Source organism: Myotis yumanensis, unplaced genomic scaffold, assembly GCF_028538775.1.
Source record: "Myotis yumanensis isolate MYYU_CA2020_CCGP unplaced genomic scaffold, mMyoYum1.0.hap1 SCAF_4, whole genome shotgun sequence".
Classification (NCBI taxonomy): Eukaryota; Metazoa; Chordata; class Mammalia; order Chiroptera; family Vespertilionidae; genus Myotis; species Myotis yumanensis.
In genome coordinates this window covers 22,806,340-22,827,065 of record NW_027223755.1, presented here as the reverse complement: position 1 = coordinate 22,827,065, position 20,726 = coordinate 22,806,340, and positions in this window count along the sequence as shown.

Here is a 20,726-nt window from a genome sequence, read left to right as displayed (position 1 = left end):
CATTCTAATAGATATATAGTGGTTTCCCATTGTGGTCTTTATTTGAATTTAATGGTAATGATAATAATTGAGGATTTCTTTAACATTCTTATTGGCCAGCTATATATTTTTGGTGGAGTATATGCTCAAGCATTTTGCTCATTTTAAAAATGGAATTGTATTTTTTTCTTATTTTTGACTTTGAGAGGTTTTTACATATTCTGTATACAAGTCCTTTGTCAGATATGCAGTGTTCTCTGAATATGTTGCTTATACTTATATTCCCCTGACAGTGTCTTCCACAGAGAAAAAAAAAAATAATTGCATTTTAGGATATCCTTCTATTCTTTACAATAAATTCTATTAGGATTCTGATTAAAATTGTTTTAAATCAATAGATAATTTGTGGAGAATTTATATCAATGATATAGAGCTTTCCAATCCATGCACATACTAAATTTCACCATTTATTTAGAATAATTTTACATTAGTTTTTTTTTTTTTATATTTTCAGTAGTGAAAATATATATCATGTATGTGTTTTGCTTGGCTTATACTTAACTATTTCATTTGCTGTATATGTTTTAATTATATACTTATTGTTATATATCTAAATCAACATCTATTTCATTTTCAAATTATTTATTGTTAGCACATAGAATCATGATTGATTTTTGTATATTGTTCTTACATCAAGTGCCCTTGCTAAATTAACTAATTAGGTATAGGAGTTTCCCTTGATAATTTCTTACAATTTTCATATGAGTAGCTACATGCTATCTTAAACCAAGCTGGTATTAATGGAGGTTTTACAAAGTTTGTTAAGGTTGAACATTCATATAGCCTTTGCACACTAATGCAAATTCTATGTACATATTTTAGAGAAATTTTTTAAAATACCCCCCAAATACAGACTGGATTATTTATTACACTAATGTTTACAATAGCAGAGATTAGGAACAACCTAAATTTCAAAATTGCACTATATTCATGCAATAAATTATTATACGGCATTTAATAAGGAACTATATAATACATACCAGTGAAACTCATGAACATGTGCTTGAGCAAGCGAAGCATGTTACGGAAATTTACTTGCCAGATAAGAACATATAAAACAGATCATGTAATAAATAGTATGCCATACATTATTTAAAGACATCTATGTACAGTAAAATAATGATGCCTGGCAATACTAGTAAATCCTAAATTAAACATGATCACTTTCATATGTTGGAGAGCAGGTGGACGCAACCTAAGAGTATGGTTAAAAGCAAATAGTGGTTTAGAATGTACATAATGGGCTATTTTTTAAGCTAGATAATAAGTAGTAGTTGTTCCTCAAATGCTGTAGTATATGTTAATGTTTTTAAAAATAATTCTAAAAAATGTATAACTATCATGTCTGTAATTCTCTATTCCATTAGATACTATTAAAACTAAGCAAAGCTATTCGTCTTCACTCATGTCAGACGTGACTTTCTCAGATGTCTCCTACTTCTGCTCCTTCAGCATCGTTAGTGCTTCATCAATGAATAATAGCCAATGGGAAAAAAAATTCTCATCAATAAAAAAGCACAAAGAACATCCATTTCTCTAACACAGAAACCCCAAATGTCACTATTTAGCTCTTCCAGATGGGCCATATTTCAGGGCAGTAGCAGCAATACTTATGAATTGTGGCTACAAAGTTGGTTGAAGTGGTTCTCCTGCACAGGAAAGAAGAAGAAATGGTTTCAGAATTGATCAATGCACCATATAAAACACCATCAGTGACAGACAATATAACTGCCAATTGTCAGTGATTAACAAATTTATCAAGACAAGGCTATCTCGATAAGAGCAAAACACAATAGCCACCAGAGAGCCATGGGCACTTACGAGGAAACGCTGATGTATCAGTGATCTTTCGGCTTCCTTAATGTCAGTCTCTGCACAGAACAGTGGGGTAAAATTATTCAATGCCTCATATAATTGCCTGAGTAAATAATCTCACCCACAACCATTTAACCATCCAGCTGAATAAGTGTATATACCAACATCTAAATTACAATAGCTATAGACCTGTCAATTTGTAAAGACTATATCCACATAAACCGACAGTATAGATCACATATCTAATATAGATATCCATCTATCAATCTATGTATATATGCATAGCAACAAAAAATACACTGTGTCAGGTGGGAACCCTAAATGCTCTTTGACTTTACTATTTTTATCTATTGTTCCCTGGGTTTATACCCATTTTTCAGTTGAAGATACTGTAGGGATTAAGTACCTTTCCCTTGATAAAAGTCTTTATAAAAATGGGTAGCTCAAGAATTTATATCAATTTGTGGAATATAATGAACAACATAAACTGATGAACAAACTGATCCAGAGACAGAGAAGCATCGATCAGATGCTCAAACCTCAGAGAAAAGGTAGGGGAGGGTGGGGGTAAGGTGGAGAGATCAACCAAAGGACTTGTATGCATGCATATAAGCCTAACCAATGGACACAGACACCAAGAGGTGAGGGCATGAGTGGGGGAGGGGGCAATTATAGATATTTCTCTCTTTTCCTCAACCAGCACAGCTAGAGAGCAGACAGGAGTCCTGAGTAGGGGTGACAGTCGATTGAGAAAATGAAAGAGATAGACACAAAGACAGTAGGGAAAGCAGGGACCGGTGGGATAGCTGTCCTCTGATGGAGAGACAGAGACATAGAGCCAATACAGCACGTTTATTTTATACAGTGAGATATCAGGAAGTTTTACTAAAGTTTAAGATAAAGAAAGTATGTGAATTCTTGTAGCTTCTTCGTAATCATCACTTCTGAGTGTGCCCAGATAATTGTGTTTGTTCCTGGTGCCTGGCTGGATTTAGATAATGAAATCCACCCACTGGTACCTGAGCTAAAAGTCAGACAACACACCTGCCTCTGGCAAGGTATGTTTCCAGGGCCTGGCTCTGCCAGGAGCCACTGGATTCAGACGACAATCAGCTCAGGGTCCTTTCCCAGGTGCTCTCTACAGGCAATGGGGGGATAAGGACACATATGTAATACCTTAGTCAATAAAGAAAAATAAAATAAAATTTAAAAAAGACACTTTGACATCATATGTATAACCTCAACATGTGCATTATAAGAAGAAGAAACATTTCCTAGGAAATAAAATCATCTGTCATTTCAGGGGCATTTTAATAGTCTGCTTGCATGGCAAATGGGATCCTTTCAACGTTTTACCAAGCATTCCTATTAAAAACCCAAGTAGGTAAATAATCCTATATAATAAAAGGCTAATATGCAAATAGAAAGTGAACAACTGTAACAACCAACTGGTTGTTATGACGTGCGCTGACCTCCAGGGGGAGTGTGCAGACCATGGCAGGCATTGGCCGTGGCAGGATGGTGGAGCAGGTGAGTGTGGTACCAGTCGCTGTCATAGGGACAAGCCTCATGTGGTTACTGAAAATATTTTGCTTTCGCACACCGCGGTCCCACCCACACTCACACCTGCTGCCAGCCCCAGGCCCACTTGCACCTGCTGCCAGCACCAAAGCCACTGCTCACACCCACTGTTAGCTCCGGCCCTGCTCGCACCCACAGCCAGCGCCGGAGCCACCACTTGCACCCGCAGCCGGTGCTTGGCGCCGGTCCCAATCACTCAGCTCCATCAGTGGGCGTGAGTGGAGGCTACTGGCCCCAATCATCCCTGAGGGCTTCTCCACCTCCCCTGCTCCTGAGGGCCAATCAGGGCAGCAGCCACCACTCACACCCACTGTTGGTGCCAGCCCCAATCGCTCTGTGCCATCAGCAGGTGCAAGCGGGGCTGGCACTGTCAGCGTGTGGGAGCAGTGGCAGCGGGAGTGGGGCTGCCAGTAGATGGGACCAGGGGGTCGTGGCAGGAGGGGTCAGGTGGGGGCACCGAAGATGGGTCAACATTCACCCCTGTGCCTACCACAGCCTTGTGGCCCACAGTTCCTATCAAGGTGCACAAATTTGTGCACTGGGCCCCTAGTAAGTGATTACAAAATTATAATGAGATATTAAGGAGTGTTTTTACCTGAGAGGACTTACACACAAATAGAAACAGGTTGTGAGTGGAAAAGTAAAATTAAAGCTATCTTTTCTTTGGTCTTTAATATTTTTTTTTTAAAAAACTGTGGTACCGAGATAAAGCAAGTAGCTCTCAGTAAGTACATTTTAAAATAGAAAAAAAAAAGTAAGTAAAATTAAATTATTTCAAACTTCTGCTATGGCTAAGTAATTTTTATAGCAGATCTTTTTTTAACCATTTTTACTTTTATTAAACTACATTATTCCAACTTTCCTTTTAGCTGTCTATACTCAAATTCAATCAGTCATCAAGTTTTGCTGATCTATTTAGAATCAATCTCCTTTCCTTCATACTCACTCACTTGCTTGGACCATCTTGCTATGCCTCTCAATTTGCCTTGATTACTGTGACAGCCTCCTAACAGGCTTTATCACAAACTGGTGACTCCTTCCCTTTAATCCATGGTTTCTCTACCTCTGTACTATTGACATTTGGACGAGATGATTTCTTGTAGTTGTGGCTATCTTCCCTATGCATTATAGGGTGTTTAGTAGCATCCCTGCCTCTACTCATAAAGAGACCCAAGTGTGAGCTCTTGGGTTCCTTGCCTCAAGAAATCACAGAATGGATTCAGGGGAGGGGTAAGCAAAATGGAAGCAAAGTTTCTTACGGAGAAAGTAACAAAGCTCTCACACATGAGAGGGGTCCCATAAAGGGTTGTCACAGAAGCTCACTAGTCTAGTGGTTTACAGTCCCTGCACTTGCCTTCTATTGGCTCTTTCAAAAAAACACCGGCCAATCTCCCTTTGCCCTCATCTTCTCCCTATTAGTTTCCACTCTTTAGTTGACTGGTACATTCCACCTATCTTGCTCACATCCTGACCATCTGCCTCATTCCCTCCTTATCTAACACCTTCCCTCCCCGAGGCCTTTACCCAATACTGCCTGGTCCCATCTAACTCCTCATGTCCCCCTTCTGATGAAGTAACCTATCTGACCTTAAGGACACAACCACTTTGACTGCTTCCTGCTGAGTGGGAAAGCTGTCAGGGACCCAACAGTCAGGGTTCTGTCAGGAGAGGATGATAGAGGGCTGTGGAAAATCGGGTTATCCATGTGGGGCTCCATTTCCATAACCAACTTTAATTTGAAGGTTCCTAGGTGGGAAGGCACAAAATTAGCTAAGCGGTTAAAAATGCAGGGTCCAAAAATTATGAGTACTAGAGAACGAGGGGGCCTAGAAAGGGTAGGAGCCAAGTTATGCTAGGCAGCCTGGAAGAGAAAGACTGCCCTACATCCCAGTCTTGTTGGTTGTACTTATGCAGCCATTCTGCTTGTTTGTAAACGTTCCTTATGTTTGGCCCCAGGATGCTGGAATTATTGACGTAAGTGCAGCAAGTTGTGTTAATCACTGCACAGACTCTTCCTAGTTCTGCCAAGATGTAGTCAAAGGGTAAATGATTACCACGACTATATCAGCTAAGGAATCCAAGGATTTAGAGTCCTGCTCTGGCTGCAGCCTTGGCGGCCAGTTCAGCTAGCCTATTTCCTTCCATGTCTCCATCAGCTCTTCTTCGATGACCTTTGCAATGTTTAACAGCTACCTCTGAGGAGAGTTATACAGAGGACAGGAGCCAATCAATCTCCTTATGATATTACACAGGGGATCCATTAGGAGTGTCTCCCCTTCCAGATGGCAGCATGGGCTAGAAGGACTAAGAAAGGATATTGAGAGTCAGTGTATATATTTAGTCTCATGTCCTTACCGAGCTCCAATGCTCTTGTAAGGGCAATCAGCTCGGCTAACTGAGCTCTCCAGCCAGGAGAAAGTAGAGTGCTCTCCGAAGTGGTGGTGAGGGTGACCAGAGCATACACAGCCTGATGAACCCCATGTTCCATGAAGGAGCTTCCATCTGTGACCAGGGACATAATAAGGGAGTCTCCCTCAAGGCTTCTTTGGCCCCATAGGATTGGAGAATTACCTGTTTCAAGTCATACTTGTTATTTCTTTTTCTTCTGGGAGGAAGGTGGCTGGGTTTAAAGAGGGACATATTTTTTACTTGAACTATAACCCTAAATATAAAACTAATACCTAACCCTAATGCTAAACATAACTCTAAACTCCTTACCCAAACCTTATCCTGTAACACTAAACCTAATCACTAACTTTAAATCTAACCCTAGCCATAACTGCTAACATTAAACTGTTCACAGTCATGCTTTGTTACTTGCTTTTTGTCAGGAAGGAGATAGCTGGGTTTAAAGAGGGGTACCCTATCTAATAAAAGAGAAACATGCAAATTGACCATAACCCCGACACCCTTCCCATTGGCTAATCAGCATATCCTTATGCAAATTAACTGCCAACCAAGATGGCGGCCGGCAGCCAGGCACTGAAGCGAACAGGGAGGCTTGCTTGCTCCAGTGATGGAGGAAGCCAAGGTTCCCCGCCTGCCACTGCCGGCCTCTGAGCTTGCACTCTAAGAAAAATGTTGCAAGTATAGGAGCTAAACAAACTCCAGAAACCTGCTTTCAGCCAGCAGGGCTTCAGCCAGCAGGACTGCAACAGTGTTTCAATTATAGAACCCAAACAAACCCAGTACCTGCTTTCAGCAGCCGAGGTCTCAGAGCTGCAGCCGGCTCTCAGCTCCAGTGACAGCCATAGAAGGTAAATAAATCCCAGAATAAAAGAAAAAAAGGAGAGGTTGGGAGCTTCAGTCGCCCGCCAGCCTGAAAATGACCCTCAGCCCCTCACCCAGATTAGCCAGGCACCCCAGTGGGGACCCCCTCCCTGAAGGGGGTGTGACCAGCTGCAAACAGCCATCATCTTCTCACCCAGACTGGCCAGGCACCCCAGTGGGTTCCCCCACCCTGAAGCAACAAGATGGTGGCTAATTTGCATACTGAAGGTGGGCGGCAGTGGGCAAAGCTGTCGTGGTCCCAGGACCAGGATCTGTGACCCTGCCGGGCAGGGGGCAGTGCTTGAGGCTGTCCGCGGTCTGGGACCGAATCTGTGACCCTGCCATGCAGGGGGCAGCGGGAGGCTGTTCGCAGTCTGGGACCTGGATCCGTGATCTGCCGGGCGGGGCGCAGTGCTTGAGGCTGTCCGCGGTCTGGGACCTGGATCCGTGACCTGGCAGGTGGGGGGGCACCGAGGGAGGCTGTCTGCTGTCCCAGGACCCGGATCTGTGACTCTGCCAGGCCGGGGGCAGCGCTTGAGGCTGTCGGCGATCTGGGACCCGGATCCGTGACCTGGTGGGCAGGGGGCAGTGCTTGACACTTTCTGTGGTCCCAGGACCCGGATCTGTGACACTGCCGGGCGGGGGGCAGTACTTGAGACTGTCTGCGGTCCCGGGACCTGGATCCGTGACCCTTTCTGGAGGGGTGGCAGTTTGCACAGGGGTGGATCGGCCGGGGTTGGGCAGGGCAGGGTGCCTGGCTTCCGACCAGCCCCAGTCACTCTGGGAAGGTGAGCAGCGCAGAGAGCCTCTGGACAGGGGAGGCAGGCCGGCGAAGGGCGGCCTGTACTCACCACATGGCGGTGGTGACAGCTGTGAGCGTGCCAAGCAGAGCCTGCAGGCTGAGCTGAAGTGCCTGCAGGCCATCAGTGCCCAGGAGTGGCTGCGCAAGATCTGCCTCCTGGCCCAGAAGGTGCAGGATGGCAGGGACAGCCACTGTGGCGGGCCAGACTGACGTCCTCCTGGCCGCACCATGGGGGTTTGCAGATCTGCAAAGCCAGAGGCCTCTGGTGTGCACATCCCCCCCTGGCATGCGAACATCCCCCAGCACACTGTCACCCTACCACGCCTGCAATAGTTGCAAACCAAGGCATGCACAAGTTCCCCCCGCCTCTCCACCGCACTTCCATCAACCCAGCATGCCTAACACCCCCACAGGTTGTGCACACATCCCCTCTGATGCGCTCACGTCCTTTGGAGAGTGTCTGGGTGTTCTGGGTGCTGAGGGTGGGCGCCTGTGAGATGACAGTGAGAGGGCGGAGTGGTGATGCCCTGTTCCCACGGAGGCCAGTGCAGCTATGAGATCACCTCTGGGGGGTTAATGCAGGTGCTGAGGCAGGAGCAGGTGCAGATAGACACACCTGGTGGGTGCAGGCGGCCCTCACTGAGGTGCCTTTGGTCGGCGTTCAAGATCAAGAACCCAGAGGCGGAGAGGAATTCCGTCCTCTCAGTGAAACAGTGGGATAGTCGGGGCAACTGTAGAGGAGGAATGTGCACTTTGGGTGCCAGCATCCATGAGCGAAGGCTGCCCTGACTGAGCCTCACCTGCTTGGGGCCTAGCTCACTCCTGCCGGGCAGCGGGTGACAGGACGTGCTTTTCCGAATTAATGAGAGAAAACGTTGATTCTCCTGCTGCACAGGAAGGTGGAAAGTGAAGTGGGGAGACATGAGGGGAGTGAGCGAGGTTCCCTGTCTGGGGGTTCCAAATCTGCTATTGGTTTCTTTCACCACTGACTAGAGATATACAGGGTGTCCCCCCAAAATGTATACACACTTTGAATACCTACTAATTCCAATGTGTTTAAGCATAAGAAAGAAACAACAATGGAGCTGTTATCTGTTAACAGCTTGGGCACAAACAGGTAGTTGGACATTCCCTGAGGGGTCTCAGATTGGAGAGGGTAAAGGCCAGACTGAGGGGCCCCTTTACCCCCGCCTAACCCAGGGCATGAATTTCATGCACCAGGCTACTAGTATTATTATATGGACTATACACCTAACACTAAAAGAAAGCCTAAATAATAACCCTAAATCTAAACCCAAACTTGAAACATAACCTAACACTAAACATAACCCTAAACATAAATCTGAAAACTAAGCTGTAACCCTAACCCTCACACTCACCATAAAATTAACCCTAACCCTAAACCTAACACAAAACCTAACAAAATCATAAGCCAAAAACTAAAACTAAGGCTAAACACTAACACTAACGTTAATCCTAAATCCTAATATAAAGCTAAACCAAACCCAAAACCGAAAGATTAACCCTAACCCTTAACCTAACCCTAACCCTACCCTAAACCCCAACCCTAAACTTAAACCTAAACCCTAAAACCCAACACTAACCCTAACCCTAACCCTAACCCTAACCCTAAGCCTAACCCTAAATTCTAATCCGAACCCTAACACTAACCCTAACCCTAACCCTAACCCTAAATTCTAACCCTAACCCTAACCCTAAATTCTAACCCTAACCCTAACCCTGGCCCTAGCCCTAACCCTAACCCTAACCCTAAATTGTAACCCTAACCCCTAATTTCGAACCCTAAACCTAACCCTAACCCTAACCCTAACCTTAACCCTAAAACCTAACCCTAACCCTCACCCTAAACCGTAACCCTAACCCTAAATTCTAACTCAAACCATAACCCTAACCCTAAATTCTAACGATAACCCTAACCCTAACCCTAACCCTAACCCTAACCCAAACCCTAACCCTAACCCTAATGCTAACCCTAAATTCTAACTGTAACCCTAACCCTAACCCTAACTCAAACCCTAAAATCTAACCCTAACTCTAATCCTAACACTAACCGTATATTCTAACCCTAAACCTAACACTAACCCTAACCCTAACCCTAACACTAACCCCAGCCCTAGCCCTAACCCTAACCCTAACCCTAAACCTAAATTCTAACCTTAACCCTAAAACTAACCCTATATTCTAACCCTAACCCTAACACTAAATTCTAATTCGAAACCTAACCCTAACCCTAAATCATAACCCTAACCCTAACCCTATCCCTAACCCTAAATTCTAACCCTAACCCTAACCCTAACCCTAACCCTAAATTCTAACCCTAACCCTAACCCTAATTCTAACCCTAACCCTAACCCTAACCCTAAATTCTAACCCTAACCCTAACCCTAAACCTAACCCTAACCCTCACCCTAAATCCTAACCCTAACCCTAACCTTAAACCTAACCCTAACCCTAAATTCTAACCCTAACCCTAACCCTAACCCTAACCCTAAATTCGAACCCTAACCCTAACCCTGACCCTAACCCTAATTTCGAACCCTAACCCTAACCCTAACCCTAAACCCTAACCCAAACCCTAACCCTAACCCTAACCCTAAATTCGAACCCTAACCCTAACCCTAACCCTAACCCTAAACCTAACCCTAACCCTAACCCTAACCCTAACCCTAGCAGTAGCCCTAACCCTAACCCTAACCCTAATCCTAACCCTAAATTCTAACCCTAACCCTAATCCTAACCCTAACCCTAACTCTAAATTCGAACCCTAACCCTAAATTCTAACCCTAACCCTAACCCTAACCCTAAACCCTAACCCTAACCCTAAATTCTAACCCTAACCCTAACCCTAACCCTAGCCCTAGCCCTAACCCTAACCCTAACCCTAACCCTAACCCTAAATTTGAACCCTAACCCTAACCCTAATCCTAACCCCTAACCCTATCCCAAACCTCTAACCCTAATCCTAGCCCTAACCGTATTAGCAGTGCCCTCTAGTAGTAGTGCCTGCTATTTGAGAAGACAGCTATCTGAAAGCCATATGCTTCCTTTGGAAGATGGTAAAGCCATGATGATATGGGGAGTAAGCACCATCAGGTCTTTTCTTAAGGTTAACTTGGTGGCCTCTGGAACCAGCAGTGCCACAGCAGCCACTACGCACAAACAGGTGGGCCAGGTCTTGGCCTTGATGTCCAGTTCTTTACTCAGATATCCCACTGGCTGTTGAGCAGGGTCTTGGGCTTGTGTCAGTATTCCTAGGGTCATCCCTCCCCTTTCAGTTACATATAGGTTGAATTCTTGCCCTATGGCGGGGCTCAAGGCTGGGGCTTGGAGGAGAAATGGTTAAATGCTGGCTTGGACTCAGGCTGCCATTCAATAAATTGGCCTTCATTCTTTGGAGTCTCTTTCATTAGTGTGTATAAAGGTGTGGCTATTTCTCCATATCCTGGGATCCAAAGTCTACAGAATCTCATTATCCCCAGAAATCCTCTTAATTGAACATCCAAGGGAGTGGGAAGGAAGAGATGGATCTGATCTTGTCCTCTCCTAATGCCCTGGTGCCTTTGGTCAGGTTTAGCCCTAAATATTTTATGGAGGGTTTGCAGAACTGGGCCTTGGTCCTGGAGACCTTATTCCCTCTCCCAGCCAGGAAGTGAAGCAAGGCTGTGTGCCTTCCTGTGAAATGTCCTCAGATGGGTCACAGAGGAGGATATCATCTACATACTGTAGAACCTTAGTCTGTGGGCATGTAAACTGATTTAAATCTCGTGCTAGTGCTGACCAAACAAATGGGGACTATTCCTAAACCCCTGGAGCAGACCAGTCCAATTTATCTGGGTGGACTTGTCAGAGGGATCCTCAAATGCAAAGACATACTGTGAGTCCAGGTCAAGGGGAATATAGAAAAAGCATCCTTCAGGGCCAATACCGTAAACCATTCAGTCACCAGGGCGTTGAGACAACAAAGCGTATGGATTAGAAACTATGGGGTGTAAAGGTACACCACTTCGTTTATTAGACAGAGATGCTGTATTAGTCTCCATTCACCCTTGGGCATTTACACTCCCAAGATGGGGAAGTTGCATGTGCTATTCCAGGGCTTAAGGAGACCCCGTGTTTTCAGGTTTTCTATAATTATTTGTAAACCTTTCCTAGCCTCAGGCTTCAGGGGGTACTGCTTCCGGTGGGGAAAGGAGGTTGGGTCCTTGAAATGTATTTGCATAGGGGTGGCCCCAATGGCCCATCCCACCCTTCCTTGCATAGCCCATACTTCTGGGTTGATTTCAGTTTCTATTAGGGGCAGGCATAATGCCTGCTCTGGAACTATATATATATATTGTAGTACCCAATTGAGTTAATATATCTCACATCAAAAGGGAGATCAGACTTCTTGACATGATCAGGAAGGCATGTGAAAAGAGGAAATCTCCAATTACAATAGAGAGGCAGGGTAATAGCCTAGTTACAGGCTTCCAGGAGACACCCCTAAAGGTCACAGTATGAGAGGAGGGGAGACCAGGATTGGAGAGGGAATGGAATAGGTGACTCCAATGTCTAGGAGGAAGTTGACTTCCTTTCCTTCAATGGTCAGGATCACCCAGGGCTCCTGGGAGGAAATGACAGTCAAGCTGGAGCCAAGAAAGGATGCCCTGGGGCCCCTCAGTCTTGTTGATGAACAATCAGAGACAGGGGATCTTCCAGGAGCCTTTGCCCTCTGGGGACACTCTGTCCTTCTCAATGGTCTCCCTTGCAAACAGGACAGGGTCTGGGAGTCCTTCTCGGTTTCCAAGGGCAATCTCTCTTGAAATGCCCCTCCTGGCCTCAATTATAGCAGGCTACCACAGGAACATCGCCCTTTCAGGGACCTGACTGCTGAGATTTGCCTCCTATCAAGCCGCTACCAGGGTAGCAGCTTTTTTTTTTTTTTTTTTTTTAATCTCTCCTTTCCCTTTCTTGGGCCTCGTCCCAATCTCAGTTATAAAAGATCAAAGTCGCAACTTTCAAATGATTATCAAGGGTAATCTTCTCTAGACCAATAGCCAATTTTTGAAGTTTCCTCCTGATGTCTGGGGCTGACTGAGTGATAAATGTGTCCTTCAAAATTAATTGGCCTTCAAAGGAGTCGAGAGACATAGAAATGTATTTGGTGAATGCCTCCTTGAGCCTGTTATTAAGGCTGAGGAATTTTCATCTTTCCCTTGGTCTATGGATGATAGTTTGGAGTAATTCAGGGGTTTGGAGCAACTCCTTCTCAGACCCTGTAGTACATATGTCTGAAAATGCCTAGTCTGCCCTTCTCCCAAAGGGTAATCTGGATCCCTTTGAGGATCCTCTAGGGCAGCGGTTCTCAACCTGTGGGTCACAAACAATGAAAATACATCCTGCATATCAGATATTTACATTACGATTCATAACAGTAGCAAAATTACAGTTATGAAGTAGCAACGAAAATAATTTTATGGTTGGGGTCACCACAACATGAGGAACTGTATTAAAGGGTCGCGGCATTAGGAAGGTTGAGAACCACTGCGGGGGACTGCCTGCCACCAAGTGGAGAAACATTCTTTCTTTTGCTGGTTATTGTCATCTTGAGTGTTGGCTATATAAAACTCATCTCCAAACTTTTGGCTGCTTCTAAGACTGTTCGAGCTTGATAGGTCTGGTCTAGGAGGAGCATTAAGTCCTTCCAAGATAGATCAAAGGATTGCATCAGCCTCTGGAAGACACCTATATACTTATCAGGGTCACCTGAGAACTTTTCCTGGTCAGTCTTGATTTGCTCTAGGTCTTGCAATGAAAAAGGGTCCTGAATTTAATCCCCTGCCATGGCTTGGAAGGGATAGACAGAAGCAGGGGTTCAGTTGCCGCATACTCTGGTTCACTCAGGGGGAATTTCTCAACTTGGAGGTCCAGGACAAGGTGGGATGGATGGTTCAGGGGGAGCTTGAAGGGGATCCTTGTCCTTCTCTGTGACATGCAGATCTCGAGAGTCAAAGCTGCCAAGAGAGCTGGATCTATTTTGCATTGTTGTCATAATTTAGGATTTTCCAGAGAAAAAAGAAGACTTGGACATAGGCCACCTGGGACCATTTTTCTTCCCTCTTACAAAATAAGTCTAATTGTAAAATTGTGTCATAGTTTATACTTCCCTCAGGAGGCCATTTCTTCCCATCCCATTTGTATTTGGGCCAGCTTTGGGAACAGAAAAATATTAAGCATTTCTGTATGCCATAAATCAGGCCAGTGGGAAGCGACAAACCAAATGCACTTAGAGGTTCAGAAGAGGACTCTTTATTTGCATCAGTGCCAGCTCACTGGAGTTCTCTCCAGAGGCTGAGTTACAAACATGGGGGGGGCCTTGCCTTATATACATTCCTGCATTCTTTGTCTCCCATATATGGCATACATACACATTCTAGACATTCTTTTTATGTTACACTAGAGGCTTGTTGCACGAAAAGATTTGTGCAATAGACCTTCCCTTCTCCTGGCAGCCGGCACCGGTTTTCCTCCGGCACCTGGGACCCAGGCCTTCGCTCCGGCCGGAGCCACCTTCTGTCTTAGCTGCTCTGGCCAGAGCCGCCTTCAGTCTTCAGTCTTCGCTGCTCCAGCTGGAGCCACCTTCCGTCTTCTGTCTTCACTGCTCTGGCCAGAGCCGCCTTCAGGCTTCCATCTTTGCTGCTCCAGCCGGAGCCACCTTCAGTCTTCCGTCTTCACTGCTCTGGCTTGCCTTCAGTCTTCACTCCACTGCGTGGAGCCTACGTATGCAAATTAACCACCATCTTTGTTGGGTTAATTTGCATACTCTCCTGATTGGCTGGTTAGCGTAGCGAAGGTATAGGCAATTTACATATTTGTCTATTATTAGGTAAGATGTTATGGTAAGCTTCTGGGTATTTGTTGCAGTTTGGGGAGGGCCAGCCCTGCAACTAAACACAGCTCGGACCCTCTAGAGGTGCTAGGCGGGTGGCCCACCTTTCCCATTTCTATGCACCCATGCCACCTGCCCTCCCACGGTTGCCCCATGCTCTTGGCTGTTTCTCCTGCCGCATTGCACCTGCAGCTGCTCAGAGCCTGCGGCCAGGGCCCTGGTGTGCGGCATAGGCCTCATCAGGGCCCAGTGCCCTGGCCCAGGAGGATGCTGCTCCAGGTGGCCCAGGAGCTGAGCAGCGCCCCCACCCCCATGCCAAACCTCTGGGGGCTGGGCCTCCTGAGCCACAACCGCCACCCTGTCCCCAACAGACATGACTTCCAAGTGGCATCACTGAAAGCCTGTTGCCTAGGTGGAAGTCCCACCCCCCGAAGGCAAAGAGTGCTGCATGCATTCATGCAGACCTCCCCCTCCCCTGCTTTTCACTGTCAATTGGCCAAGAAGTGAGTGAGAGATTACAGGAGCCAGGGATGTGGATATGGTGATGCAAGCAGGGAGGGGGCTTGCCATCCCACTTCTTCTTCAAAGTGTGGAGGTCAAAAGAGTCCCAATTTTTCAGGATGCATTCAAGCAGGATGCAGATGGATTTGGCCATAGAGGGTAAATTTGGACACATATGAAGTGAGTCAGTTGGAGAATCTGCTCTGACATCTGAAACCTCTTCCTGCTACTTATCCTAGGGGAGTCTAGAGAAAACCCTAACTTGTCTGTACCTGGCCCACACCCAGTTAAAATGGCACTGGAGAGAGAGTTGTGTTGGAGGAAGGCATTTAGGAGAGCCTGAAGGACAAGGGAAATCAGGGGGAATAGGGGTCCAGTGGCCAGATGGCTAGAGCTCAGCCTTGAAGTTTCTGCCTGTGGCCAAATCAGCCATCAAATTCATATGAGGATTCAGGCTCTCATGCTGAAGGCTCTGTCCACTCTAGAAATGAGTCAAGGCTATAATACCAAGGACAATAATTCCAGTGAAGAGGGCTAAGAAGGCGGCCTCCTGAGTAGAGGAGTAAACCATGATAGTGGGCTGGGTCCCCTGCACCCAAAAGGACAGACAGGGACTGACAATGGCAAAAGTGTTGAAGGGCTTCAATAAGGGCCCTCTGGGTGTCAATCTTGGGCCCTTCTCAAACACATGAGGGGGTTGGGGATGAAAGGAATTGGACTGCCCCAGCTAATAAGATCCAGATGGAGAGGACACCAGGGGCATTTGGGGACATGGGGTCCTCAATATTATTACTATAAGGACCAAATCCTCTCACTTTGCAATCTCCACCAAAACATCCAAGTAGAAAGGTTTTAAGGGGACAAGAGCTCCTAAAATGAGAGTCAGAAAGTTTCATCCACTAACACTGGTAGGTCTAGAGGGAGGACTTTTATGAGCTGCCCAGTCAAATCAGATTCCTCTGGGACCTGGGGACATCAGATGGGCCACATCCCCCTACCATTGGGTAGTCTGGTGAGAAATATGCAATAAAGGAATTTGAATCAGAGTCAAAACAACATTCCTTACAATTAAGGGGAATGGCTTGACCTTCCTCAAAAAGCCTGTCGCTTGTGTCTTAAGTTTGGCAGCAACTCTAGTCACTTTTAACTGACTGACAGGATCCCAGTGTTTCAAGTCGATTCTAAACAGAAAACAAAGAGACAAGAGCAGAGTCTGTGTTACTCACCCCTCTAGTGATTGTGGACAAGGCCCCAAAGATGAGACATGAATGTGAGCTGCTGGGTTCATTGTCTGAAAAATTGACAAGTGGATTAGTGGACAAGAGAGGGATAAGCAAAAGGGGAGTGAAGTTTATTATTGTGGAATTAACAAAGCTCTTGGCATGTGAGAGAGGTCCCCTAAAGGTTTGCCACAGAAGCTCACTAGTCTAGGAGTTTAAATTGCCTGCACTTGCCTTCTATTGGCTCCTTCAAAAAAAACACCAACCAATCTCCTTTTTCTCTCATCTCCCTGCTTTTAGTTCCTGTGCTTAGGTTCAGGGGAAAGGGCAGCTCTATGGTTGACTAGTACATTCCACCTATCTTGCTCACATACTGACCATCTGGCTCATTCCCTTCTTAGCTACCATCTTCTCTCCCCTAGGCCCTTACCCTAAACTGCCTGATCCCACCTAACTCCTCAATCTTAGCTCTAGATGTCATTAACACCTCTACTCACACCAGTTTGACAGCTAAACATGTCTCCAGACATTGCCAAAGTCACCTGGGGTGGAATAGTGCACCCACTGATAAATATGATTAAAATTCATTGTCCACATTGCAGCTGGGAATATCTTGAAGACCGCAGAGTTGATTATGTTTTTTTTTAATTCTCCTAAATTTTTCAATTAAATTTCAAATTCAGTGACCCTGAAATAAAAAACAAAACAAAAAACTTTTCATGACTTCGTCCTTGTGTATCTCTTCAGCCATATTGCTCCTAATGGTATATCCACTTGCATCTTACTATAATGCAAACAATCTGCTCACAACTCCCCAATATCATTTCTACTTCTTTTCTCAGTGTCTTTTATCTTATAGCTCCCTCTGCTTACTTTATTTATTTTTTTGCCCTTTTTTAAGTGAATAAATCCTACTTAACCTTTGAATTTGAGTTCCGGCATTACTTTCTCTTGGTGGACTTCTCTTGTACCTTACACCAGGTTAGGTATTTCCTGGTTGTCTTACAATATTTTTTGCTTTGATAAGCATGCGTTTTGTCAATTCAGCTCATCATTTAAAGGGACTTATAAAGCTCTCTTAGAGCAAGAAAAAAAAGGCATTGTTTTTCTTCCCAACATTCAGCATAGTTCAAATTTACGAAAATAAAGTCATTTGAATATGATATATTTTGGAACCATATAGCTTTATAGGAAAATTAAGCCAAAAAACATTGTAAAGAGTAATCAAGAGATCAGCATAGCTATTATTTTTTCTATTAGAAATTATGTTATGATTTTTTCTTTAATAAGTAAACTTATGAGTCATTTATAAGTTCATTGCTTACTTTAGAAATGAAAGTAAAATATTTAAAGAAAAAGAAAAAGAAAAAGACAGAAAGAGGGAGAGAATCTGAGACAGAATATGTACCAAAACCAAAATCACTGAAATTCTACAGACAAACCCAGAGCTTTGGATTTCCATCCAAGCTTATGATTCAAAGACCATTCTGTGAAAAATAGTCATTCCCTCTAAATTATCCCTTCATTTACTACTGTTTACTATACTTAATTAACAAATGAGTTGTCACATGAAAGTGATGCTGTCTCTCTTATCCTCCAAATTTGTAAGCCCCTCAAAAGCAAGTTGTGTCAGGTGCCTGAGCACTCCACTGATTCTCAGGGGGCACGACCCTCCCACTAAAACACTGCTGTGGATACAGGCCATGAGCATCTCAGCGCCTGGGCCCTCTGGTGACTCTCAGGGTGTGTGACCCTCCCGCCAAGCTCTCCACTTCAGCCACAGGTCCTGTGCAACTTGGCACCTGCACCCTTTGATGAGAGTACAAAATGGGGAGACAAAAAAAAAAAAACAAAAAAAAAAAAACAAACCTCCAAAGGAAAGAAAAAGAGAAAAGGAGAAATTACCAGAAAAGGAACTAAATGGAACAGAGGCATGCAACATGTCAGAAAAAGAACTCAGAGTAAGGATCAAACAGTTTGTAACCCAGATGGATGAGAAAATCAACAATTTATGTAAGAATCAAGAGGAAATCAAAAAGATATAGCTACAATAAAAAACACAATAGAAGGTTTCAATAGTAGACTAGAAGAAGGGAAGGACCAAATTAGTGAATTAGAAGACAGAGCAGAAAAAAACTCAATCTGAACAGCAATTACAGAAAAAAATTAGAAAGCAGGAGCAGAGCCCACGGGGGGTTTGGAACAACATGAAACAAAGTAACATACATATAATAGGGGTGCAAGGAAGAGAAGAAGAGGAGCAAGGATTAGAAAACCTATTTGAAGAAATAATGACAGAAAATGTCCCTGATTTGGGGAAGACAAAGTCACACATGCACAGAGTCCCAAACAAGATGAACCCAAAGAGACCCACACCAAGACCTGTCGTAATTACAATGGCAAACATTAACGACAAAGAGAGTATCTTAAAGGCTGCAAGAGAGAAAGACAGAGAGTTACCTACAAAGGATCTCCCATTAGATTATCAAATGATTTCTTGACAGAAACATATCAAGCCAGAAGGGAATGGGATGAAATATACAAAGTCATGCAAAGCAAGGGACTAAATCCAAGAATACTATACCCAGAAAGGCTATCATTCAAAATTGAAGGGGAAATCAGGAGCTTCACAGACAAAAAAGAATAGGAGTTTATCACTACCAAGCCAGCAATGCAAGAAATGCTAAAGGGACTGTTGTGAAAAGAAGAAATAGAAAGAAAAGAAGATGCACAGGCATAAAGAATAGAAATAGCTACAAACAAGTACCTATCAATAATAACCTTAAACGTTAATGGACAAAATGCTCCAATCAAAAGACATAAAGTGGCTGAATGGATAAAAAAAAAAAACATGACCCATATATATGCTGTCTACAAGAGACCCATCTCAGAACAAGGGATTCACACAGACTGAAAGTGAAGGGATGGAAAAATATCTTTCAGGCAAATGGAAATGACTAAAAATCTTACTTATATCTGACAAAACAGTCCTCAAAGTGAAGGCCATAACAAGAGATAAGGAAGGCCACTTCATAATACTAAAGGGATCGATACAACAAGAGGATATAACCCTGATAAACATATATGCACCCAATGCAGGAGCCCCCAAATACATAAAAAATTCCTGGAAGATATCAAGAGAGAGATTGACAACAATACAATCATTGTAGGGGACTTTAACACACCACTGACATCACTGGATAAATCCTCTATACCAGCGGTTCTCAACATGTGGGTCACGACCCCTTTGGCGGTCGAACGACCCTTTCACAGGGGTCGCCTAAGACCATCCTGCATATCAGATATTTACATTATGATTCATAACAGTAGCAACATTTCAGTTATGAAGTAGCAACAAAAATAATTTTATGGTTGGGTCACAACATGAGGAACTGTATTTAAAGGGCCAGAAGGTTGAGAACCACTGCTCTATACAAAAAAATCAGCAAAGAAACAGCAATCCTAATTGACTCACTCAATCAGATGGACTTAATTGACATCTTCAGAACATTTCATCAAAGCAACAGATTATATGTTCTTCTCAAGTGCACATGGGACATTTTCAAAAATAGACCACATATTGGGTCACAAGCAAATTCTCCCCAAATTCAAGAAGATTAAAATCATATCAAGCATTTTCTCAGACCACAATGGCATAATATTAGAAATAAACTACAATAAAAACAACCCAAAAAATTCAAACTGTTAGAAGCTGAATAGCATGTTATTAAACAATGATTGGGTTACCAAAGAGATCAAAGAAGAAATTAAAAACAACCTGGACATGCCGAAACCGGTTTGGCTCAGTGGATAGAGCATCGGCCTGCGGACTGAAAGGTCCCAGGTTCGATTCCGGTCAAGGGCATGTACCTGGGTTGCGGGCACATCCCCAGTGGGAGATGTGCAGGAGGCGGCTGATCGATGTTTCTCTCTCATCGATGTTTCTAACTCTCTATCTCTATCCCTTCCTCTCTGTAAAAAATCAATAAAATATATTTAAAAAAAAAAAAAAAAAAAAAAAAACAACCTGGACACTAATGACAATAAAAACACAACAATCCAAAATCTATGGGACACAATGAAAGCAGTCCTGAGAGGGAAGTTTATAGCTACACAAGCCTACCTCAAAAAATAATAAAAAATGGTAGTAAATCATCTTACTCAATAATTCAAAGAATTAGAAAGAGAGCAACAAGAAAAGCCCAGAGTGAGCAGAAGGAAAGAGATAATAAAGATCAAAGCAGAAATAAATGACATGAAGACAAAAAAAAAATACAAAAGATCAATGAAACCAAGGGCTGGTTCTTTGAAAGGATAAATAAGATTGATGAACCTCTAGCTAGGCTCACCCAGAAGCAAAGAGCGAGGACTTAAATAAACAAATTCAGAATGAAAGCAGCAAAATAACAACAGACCCCCCAAAAATACAAAGGATTGTTAACAATTACCATGAACAACTCTATTCCAACAAACTAGACAACCTGGAGGAAATGGACTTATTCCTAGAAAAATACAACCTTCCAAAACTCAATCAGGAAGATTCTAAAAATCTCAATAGGCCAATAACTATGGAAGAAATTGAAGCAGTCACCAAACAGCTCCCAGCAAA